Raw genomic sequence first — 9768 nt, 5'->3', positions numbered from 1 at the left:
AACACACAGTAACACCAGTACACACAGTAACACCAGTACACAGTAACACCAGTACATAGTAACACCAGTGCACACAGTGACACCAGTACACACAGTAACACCAGTACACACAGTAACACCAGTACATAGTAACACCAGAACACACAGTAACACCAGTACACACAGTAACACCAGAACACACAGTAACACCAGTACACAGTAACACCAGTGCATAGTAACACCAGAACACACAGTAACACCAGTACACACAGTAACACCAGTACACACAGTAACACCAGTACATAGTAACACCAGAACACACAGTAACACCAGTGCACACAGTAACACCAGTACACACAGTAACACCAGTACACACAGTAACACCAGTACACACAGTAACACCAGTACACACAGCAACACCAGTACACACAGTAACACCAGTGCACACAGTGACACCAGTACACACAGTAACACCAGTGCACACAGTGACACCAGTACACACAGTAACACCAAACACCATCATAACACACACATGAACATAATAATTACACACACATAGCGCATCTGGTGACAAACAACTTCAAAATGGATAATCATATCGCAGAATATCTCACTATACAACAATGGAACTGCAATGGAGTTCGCAATAGAATTAATGTCATCATACACTACGTCTGTGAACACCAAATTGACGTCATAGTGCTACAGGAGACGCTGGTGGGTGATGACTTCAACCCAAGATTCAGCGGATATCGCAAGTTCTCCCTTCCCTCAAGGTCAACAACCAGAACATTGAAACGTGTAGGCAGCACAAATACCTTGGAGTTGGTATTAACAGTGATATTGTAAATGATCTACACCGTAGGTTAAAAGAAAGACTAAAACCATTGAAAACACTTACTGGTAAGAATATTGGTATCAATATTAAATATGCTAGACTATTCTATATGATGTTCGTTAGATCTCTCGTTGATTGTAATGCTCTGCACTTAATTAATTTCCCCTCCTCTGTGTTGGACAAACTTGAAGTAGTACAGAATGAGGCCATGAGGATAATTCTTGGTGCTCCAAGATGCACAAGAATCATCAACATGCGGGAAGAACTGAAGCTTCCAACCATACTAGAGAGAATAATGCAAGTCAACACCACCTTTTGCCTTAAAGTCATGAGAGATCCTACATCTCCTGCCTTGCTCAGAGACAAATTATTTAGTGCTGTTAACACCCTTTTGACTGGTGCCGACATACCAACTCACTCCTTTTATGATAATTGGCTGAGCAACAATGCTTACAATCTCATTAAACTTAACATTTCTTTTAAGTGCAATCTACCTGTCTCTGATATTCCTTTTTATCTGTACCCCACCATTCAAGTATCATACACACCTGTCACCAAGAAAGATAATGAGAATCTTGCTCTTCTCAAAGCTGTCACACTTGAAACAATTGCCTCCTCCATCGAGAGTTTAAGATCTCTCGAGCACTGTGTCTACACCGACGGCTCAGTCCAATCCTCTACTGGACGGACTGCAGCAGCATGTAGGTTTTATAGAAATAATATTTGTACAAAGACTGTCAGTGTCAGGTTAAACAACTGGCTGACCTCCACACAAGCAGAACTAGCTGCATTACACCTAGCTACCAGTACATTAAAAAACATTGGAGGAGGAATAATATTTTGTGATTTAATGTCTGCTTTTCAAGCAATCGAAAACTTCTCTTGGAAGATCGACAGCAAGAACCTCATACTCCCAATTATAAATGACCTAATTGATGCATAGAGTAAAGGGTCTCGAATCTCCTTTGTATGGATACCTTCACACATAAATATAACCCATCATAATGAGACAGACATTGCAGCCAAATTAGCGTGTAACAAGTTTGAAGTTGAATTAGATCTAGGTATCCCCATCTCTGCTGTCAAAACTGTATTGGTTCAAACACTCAGATCTGATAGGAAAGAACTTACTGACTCCCAACGACCTGAAAGTTCTAGTATAAAAAGCTATGATTTGTTCAGATCTGAAACCTATATCTATGGACAGCACAAAACGTCTACTAGACTGTGCGACACAGTGGTTGCAAGGATCAGGTTGGGTTACCGTTACCTATGGCAGGTGGCTGCAGGTGACAGGTCTCCCAATCCTGAGCACTCCAGTTTCAAACTCTGTGAGCAGGAACTACGGCACGATCTCCCGCACTACATCACTGAATGCCCAGTTATTAGACCTTTCAGACCAATTGGCATGGGGTACCTGGAGCTCTGCAATTACTTTATTCACTCTCGTATTCTTGAAGATATCCTCACAGTGTACCCAAAATTTGCCAGTGCCGGCTACTAAACATATAGCCCTGTATGACTAACCATCCTGCGAGATGGGGGCTTTTATTACCACTGCTACTTTATTCAATCTTGTGTTGATGATATCCTCAAAATGCATCTGGAGTCTGCCAGTGCAGACTGCTTATCACATGCCTCTATATGACTAACCATCCTGTGTGATGGGGATTTTTTAACATCACCTAGTTAGCTCTTTTTTGACACACTGTACTCCACTTCATATAGTCTAGGGTAGCTGCACTAATGCAGATGTGCCTCATAATTTAATAAAAAAAAAAAATCCCGCTGGGGAAAGAAAACGGGGTCTCATCACTTTTGTAAACATCAACTTACCTGCACAGATTATTGATGACCTCCACATGGGGGATGAGTATGAATAATTGGGGGTAACCCTTCACTTAAACAATAATGCCATACATATAATCAGCCTATATGTGCCACAGACTAAACTTGATCTTGACACACTATCTGAATTTGTTAATGAGGAACCTACCCTGCTGGTCGGTGACCTTAATGCCAGGCACCCACACTTTGAAGCCAACTGTCATCAGCCCAATATCAATGGACGGAAACTGTCACTCTATGTCAGGGGGAGTGAAAACCTTAGAGTCCTGGGTGATGAACAGCCAACTCAACTCAGAGGAGGAAGATTAAACTATGCTCTCCTGCTGAATGCACAGGACACGGATGCCAGTACACACATTGTACACAGTTTATGTAGTGACCACTGGCACTGATTACCACCGTCGACATGAGCGAGAAGAAGAAAGAGTCAAGTAGAAGAAAAAGGTTATTACTCGGACCAGATACGAGACCACACTTCATAAATAAGATGAGTGACTGGTTCACGGAATACCAAATCCCTGAAGACATTGATGCATTTGTTGATGACCTTAATCACCAAATTGAGAGCTGTGTCAGAGTTCTGCGCCGTACGACTGGGCGAAGTAACCCTCAGAGGAAGAAAATAAAATGGTATGAGAACGATTACATAAAGATGCTTAGCGCAAATGAGTAGAGAGTACCGGAGACATCCCATTGAAAGTACCAAAGAGCTGTTTAAAACTGCGTGTCAAGTAGCCAGGGAAGAGAAGGTTATAGAGCGGGAGAGACAATGGCTTGAGTTCACTAGGTCTATTGGAAGGGAAACATCTGCAAGACAAGTATGGGCAAAAATTCAGATAGCTAAGGGGGGCAGAGCCCGGCCAGTGGCTCACAAAGACCCCCAGGGTAAGGCTGAAGAACTAATTCACAAGTGGAGTGATGCAGCATCCTCTTCCTCCTCTCTCACTACAGAAGTTGGCAGGAAGCAGCTCCACCGACAGAATAACAGAAGAATAAGGATAACAAGAGCACTGTCTAGTGATGACGAATATGGAGAACCGATCACAGCCCAGGAAGTAAGGGGCGCTATGAAAAGGGGTTAAAGCACTGCACCTGGTGAAGATGGCATCACCTACGACATACTCAATGCACTGTGTGAAGTGTCTGGGAATCCACTACTCCACCTATTTAACAAGTCATTCCTAAGTGGAGTGTTGCCCACACAATGGAAACACGCAATAATTGTTCCCATACCGAAACCCATTGAACCTGGCAATTACAGACCTATCAGTCATATGTCATGCACTTCCAAGATGCCTGAAAAGATCATCCTAAACCGACTGTTGAACAAAATAGGCAGGTTAGGGGAGGGGGTCAATGGATTTGTTAAAGGACGGAGCACAGCAAACTGTATAGTTAATTACTTGACTAATGACAAGGCTAGGTACTCTGTATTTGTTGACATCAAAGGAGCCTTCGACATATCCACAAGGGCCGTGACGAGGATTCGAACCTGCGTCCGAGAGCATTCCAAACGCTGCCTTAATCGACTGAGCTACGGCATGGACAAAAGGAGTTGAAACCGAAGTTCTACTGAACTTACTGGATCCTGCAGCCTCTCCGAGGCACAAACCAGGGTTTTACACAACTCCCCCCATGCACTCGAGCTATGTCAATAGGCCGTTCTCCCTCTTCGCCCTTACTTCATTACACACAGAAATCACAATTGTGTGATACATCAAATGAACAAATCCACAAGGGCCGTGACGAGGAGTCGAACCTGGGTCAGAGGCTCAAACCCTGGTTTGTGCCTCGAATCCTCATCACGGCCCTTGTGGATTTATTCATTTGATGCATCACACAATTGTGATTTCTATGTGTAATGAAGCCTTCGACAAAGCGCAGGTGATTGCGATCCTGGATGAGCTTGCATGCGTGGGTGTCAAGGGGAGACTCTTGAAATGGGTTGAAGACTACGTCACAGGGAGGAAGGTCAAGGTATGCTTCAATGGAGCAGTCTCAAAAACAATGAATATGGAACTAGGGAACACCCCCCCCCCCAAGGCGGAGTCTTAAGCCCTACACTATTCAATGTACTTATGAACGCCATTGCAAATATTGATTTTCCGGAAGGAATACAACAAGTGGGATATGCAGATGATGTCCTAATACAAGCTCCCACCTTGGAAAAAATTAAACAGTCCATTGAACTCCTTGGAAGGATATGTATTGACCTCGGTTTCACTCTCTCCACAAACAAGATGAAGGCATACTCCCATCACAAGCAGGGGGCAAATGAAGAACTACAAATTAATGGTGTAACACTTGATTGGGTTGACCACCACAGGTATCTTGGCATCATTGTCGGCTCTCACAAGGGAAAGAAAGAAGAGCTCAACCAATTCATAGGAACATGCAAAAGTCGACTCAGGGCACTAAAACCTATGGCCTGGAATGGATAAGGAACCTCTATTGCCGTCCTTAAAATGGTGAACACAGCTTATGTGTGCTCCGTCATAGACTATGCTGCACCTGTTTTGTGTACCTACTCCCAAAACGATATGAAAAGGCTCGAAAGCATAGAGAATGAAGCAATGACAATCATTCTTGGAGTTCCAAGAAGTGCCAAATCGTCCAATTTACGAGAGGAGTTGTCCTTCCCCCAGTGTTAAAAGCAGGATTAAGGAACTGAATGCTAAGCTTGCAATTAGGATAACCAGATAACTATTACAATGATATTGGCAAGAAAACTCTGGGTTCTGTGCTGTTAATAGGAGGAAACCAGAGAAGCAAAGAAGGGCATCACAGATCAGCCTGCTACCTCGAAGAACTTCACCTGCTTGAGCAAGCCCGTGTGAGCTCATGTCTGTAGAGAGGTTATCTTCCTGGGAGGATGACTCATGCAGGATTATCATCAATGAAATGGCAACAAAAACTCCAACATGATACCACAAGAAATGAGGCACAAGTATCTCTGGGACATTTATAAAGAAGCCGGAGATGAACTAGAACAAATTTACACTGATGGGTCATCTAATTCTGTCATTGGCAGGACTGGTGCAGCATTCACTTTAATTAGGAATAATGCCTTTCAATGCAAAAATGGAGGGAAGGCACGCATTGAGAACTATGCCTCTTCATCGCAAACGGAGCTAATTGTCATTGTTATGGCGTTAAGATTCCTTGAATGAAACACTAATGGCGCAGTGATCTGCACTGACTCAAAAGCAGCACTACAAAGCCTAAGTAAAAATCGGGCAGAAAATCTTGCGATAGTCACTGAAATTAAGAGAGATATGAGGGTACTAATCAATCAGGGAAGAGTCGTCAAGTTTCTGTGCATCCACTCCCATGTTGGAATATGTGGGAATGAACGAGCAGATGTGCTGGCTGCTGAAGGCGCTGAAGGAGACCATATTGAATACTTCATACCCAAGACTCTGCTACAAATTAGAGGTATTGTCAGGCAATATCACTGTGACAAGGTAACTGAAGAAAGGGGGATAGAAGCACAAACCAATAAATCTGTACGCTGGTACAACATGGTTGCAGCTGGCAACCCTAATCATTATGAACGAAGAGGAGGTGACCGTGGGAGAGTATCAGTAATAGTGAGAATCCGTCTTGGATACAAATATCCATGGCGATTAGGAATGGAAAAAACAGTTGAGCAGCAGAGTTTCAGAATCTGTGATGAGAGTGACGGACACTGCCTTTACCATTACCTGAAAGAATGTGAACACCTGAAAGACATTAGAAATATGTGTAGAATAATAAACCCCACATTGTTTGAGTTAGGAAAACACTATTTGTCAAATATTGATACTGTTCTTAAAAGATTCCCCCATTTTGCACCCGCAAGATAACGTAAGATTTTAAAGGTTGACAGATGTTAATCTTCTTGTTTGAGGAGCTGTTCACTTGAGACAGTTAAGCGAGTCTCAGCTGCGTCTGGGTACACGTGACAGGATGAACAACTAAGTGGGTTTTCTTCCTATTGGGGAGTGTTGTACATGCTGCTAAGGCGGTATGTCCACTCACAGGATGAGTGGCGCTGCCCAATAAACTCACCCCTTGGAGGAAAATTAAAAAAAAAAATTGTTACTGTACCATGTCATCAATTTAAGTGTTCCTTAAATTACCTGTTTTTATAGTACTTTACCAGTTAATTACAGCATTTGCTATAAAATTGCAGTGCAATTTTTTTATTCTTTCAACAATCCATTTTATTTAAAATTTTACAGGAAGTTAATTTTGTTTTAAATTCTTGATGCCTTATTGCCCACATGTCCTGCATTACATGTTGATTCTTTTGAGTATATTTTTCTGCATTATATTAATTATTAAGCTTTTATTATGCCACATGTTGAGTGTTAAATTCTATATTTGTTTAATTATTTTTCTTGAAATTTGCAATTACACCTTCTAGGTTTATAATCAAATTTGTTATGCTTTGCCTGGTTTAATTAATTACATTACTCTAGATTCAAGTCATGTTCATACCAGAGATTATCTTGAGATTATCTTCAGATGATTTCGGGGCTTTAGTGTCCCCACGGCCCGGTCCTCGACCAGGCCTCCACCCCCCAGGAAGCAGCCCGTGACAGCTGACTAACACCCAGGTACCTATTTTACTGCTAGGTAAAAGGGGCATAGGGTGAAAGAAACTCTGCCCAATGTTTCTCGCCAGTGCCTGGGATCGAACCCAGGACCACAGGATCACAAGTCCAGCGTGCTGTCCGCTCGGCCGACCAGCTCACATACAGATGATTTTTTTTTTCAAGAGGTCTCTGTTTACTGGAGTCCTGAGGAATAGGATGTGAGCCCCATGTACCTGCTGGATTTTTGAATCGTACGATATACTAATGTTCATCACATGTTTATTTATTATTTATTTATATATATATGAGTTCTTACATTCTTGTATAGCCACTAGCATGCATAGTGGTTCGGGCAATGCTTTTGGGCAAGTCCTAAATCCTAAGCACCACCCAACACTGCATGTTGGGTGGTGCAGCGCAGTGATTAACCAATTTGTTCAATAAATGGTATGCAATTCTGTGAAATAAACACACTAAATATCTATCATTTGGTTGGTGGCATTAAAACACTGTACAGTATGTAGTCATAGTAATGAAAACTGATATAGTACACATTTCATCAAAATAAAAATAAAATCCAAAAATATAATTGAGAACATACAGTATAGAGCACTTAGTATCAAACAGCTTTTAAATATTATATTAAATGCATAGCCACATGCAATTACAGAATATTAACATATCATGCTTTATAAGTTTATGGTGGGTTCAATACTGCAACATAATTATGACATACATAGGTACTGCATGTTCAATCAGGCTCCTTTATAAAACTGAGAAGTGCTATCTTATCTGAAGTAAATATCACTTCATTAATTAACTACATATTTAGAAAAAGAAAAAATTAATCATCTCATGAGAGTATTTGTAAAATGACATTTTAACTAGAAATGTCATTTAAACCAAGTGTAACATCTATATAGGCTCTCTATCTTCTATAATAAACTACATTCCAGATAATGTATTTCTGGAATGCAAAATGAACTTCATGCTATACTATCTTTTCTTTTGGATCAGGTACTGAATTTAACTAGGTTATTCAGCTCTGTGTTTTCCCAGGAATATAATCCACCAATCTTACATGACGGAGTGAAAGACCATTTAATTAAAGAGAACATGTATAGAGAGTATCAATCTCATAAAAAAATCCTGAGACTTTAAATTGTTATTAAAATACTGTAATTTTAAGCAAATTTTCCCCAACTTCTAAGGTCTCTCTCGCAGAAACATTAAAGTAAACAACACAAACACAAACATGGCACAGCCAACTTGATATTTTCTTTGTCACAAAGTATTATTATAACTATCAAAGATTTCATGCTACATTTTCTAACATGATGCAATATATGGTAATTCTCTTGCATATATCAAATAACACTCAGCATTTTTGTGTTATTACAGAATGACTATAAACAATATCAAGTAAAGTATGAATGCATATCTCTGGCAAGAAACTGCTTCATGAAAGACCAGACACACATAATTTGTAATAAATTCAAGTGCTATTAATATTTTTGTGTGAGAAAAATAATGATTTCACACTGCATATGCAGTGTTTGATAATGCAGATTACAATGAACTGGATGTCTCTTTAAAATTTTTATAAAAATACAAATTTTAATTACTAAACACACTTCCAGTTCCTACTTGAGATAATTAAATCTATTAAGATACAAAAGGTACTAAAATTTGAATGGTAGACAAAAAATAATCATTTCAAAAGCCATGGTGTTTTTTTGGCTTGCTGTTTACGATGTAGTTTTTGTACCTTTTTTCCAGGGACAAACTCCTTCAGATAATCCAGGACGTCTTTTCTTTTTTATTGTCAGTTCATCTACAGTAGGTTCCGCCATTAAAACTTGAGTTCCTAATTCCCCATAAGATACTGAAGCTGCAATGGTATTTGTACTGGAGTTCTGAGCTTCCCTGGGTTCAGAAGGCTGGCTTATATCAGAATCATGTGCAAACTTGCAGTTGTGTCCAAACTTGCACCGACCTTTTCTATAATCCCAACAATTTTCTTTCCATTGATTTCCAAGACATCTTTAGGGTTTTCTGTCATTTTTACATGCTTCTCCAATACCAATTTTTTATCTTCCTGTGCTTTATGAAATGGGTTAAAGAACACTGAAGCAGAATGGTCATCATCAAATGGAGATGGCAGTGCATCACCACGAAGAGGATTTGCAAGGATTACAGGTTTGCTGCTTTCCTTCTTACGTTTTTTTATTTGTTTTTCTTGATCAAAGGGAGAATCAAAGAAGTTGATAACTTTCTTCTTGGTGCCTTTACTCCGGTCAAAGGGAGAATCAAAGAAGTTGATAACTTTCTTCTTGGTGCCTTTACTCAGTGACTCATCAGCAAGCTCTGTATCTTCTTTTTCCTCCTCAGAAGAGGAGCCATAGTCTGCCACCAGCCCTGCCATTATGTGTTTAAAAAAAAAAAATCGCATATTGCATATTTAATTTACAATTTTGCTGATTCCCATTTATTTTGTCGTGCCTAACTATAATTTAAATGTTT

At 40.2% G+C, this 9768-nt stretch overlaps 1 pseudogene; it reads right to left on the bottom strand.

Annotated features, from left to right (window-relative positions):
* Positions 1-8956: 8956 nt before the first annotated feature.
* Positions 8957-9670, bottom strand: LOC138366958 (uncharacterized; annotated as a pseudogene).
* Positions 9671-9768: the final 98 nt, after the last annotated feature.

The sequence above is a fragment of the Procambarus clarkii genome, chromosome 2 (assembly GCF_040958095.1).
Source record: "Procambarus clarkii isolate CNS0578487 chromosome 2, FALCON_Pclarkii_2.0, whole genome shotgun sequence".
Lineage (NCBI taxonomy): Eukaryota > Metazoa > Arthropoda > Malacostraca > Decapoda > Cambaridae > Procambarus > Procambarus clarkii.
The sequence above is the reverse complement of the archived record's forward strand: the minus strand, read 5'-3'. Positions and strand labels throughout refer to the sequence as shown.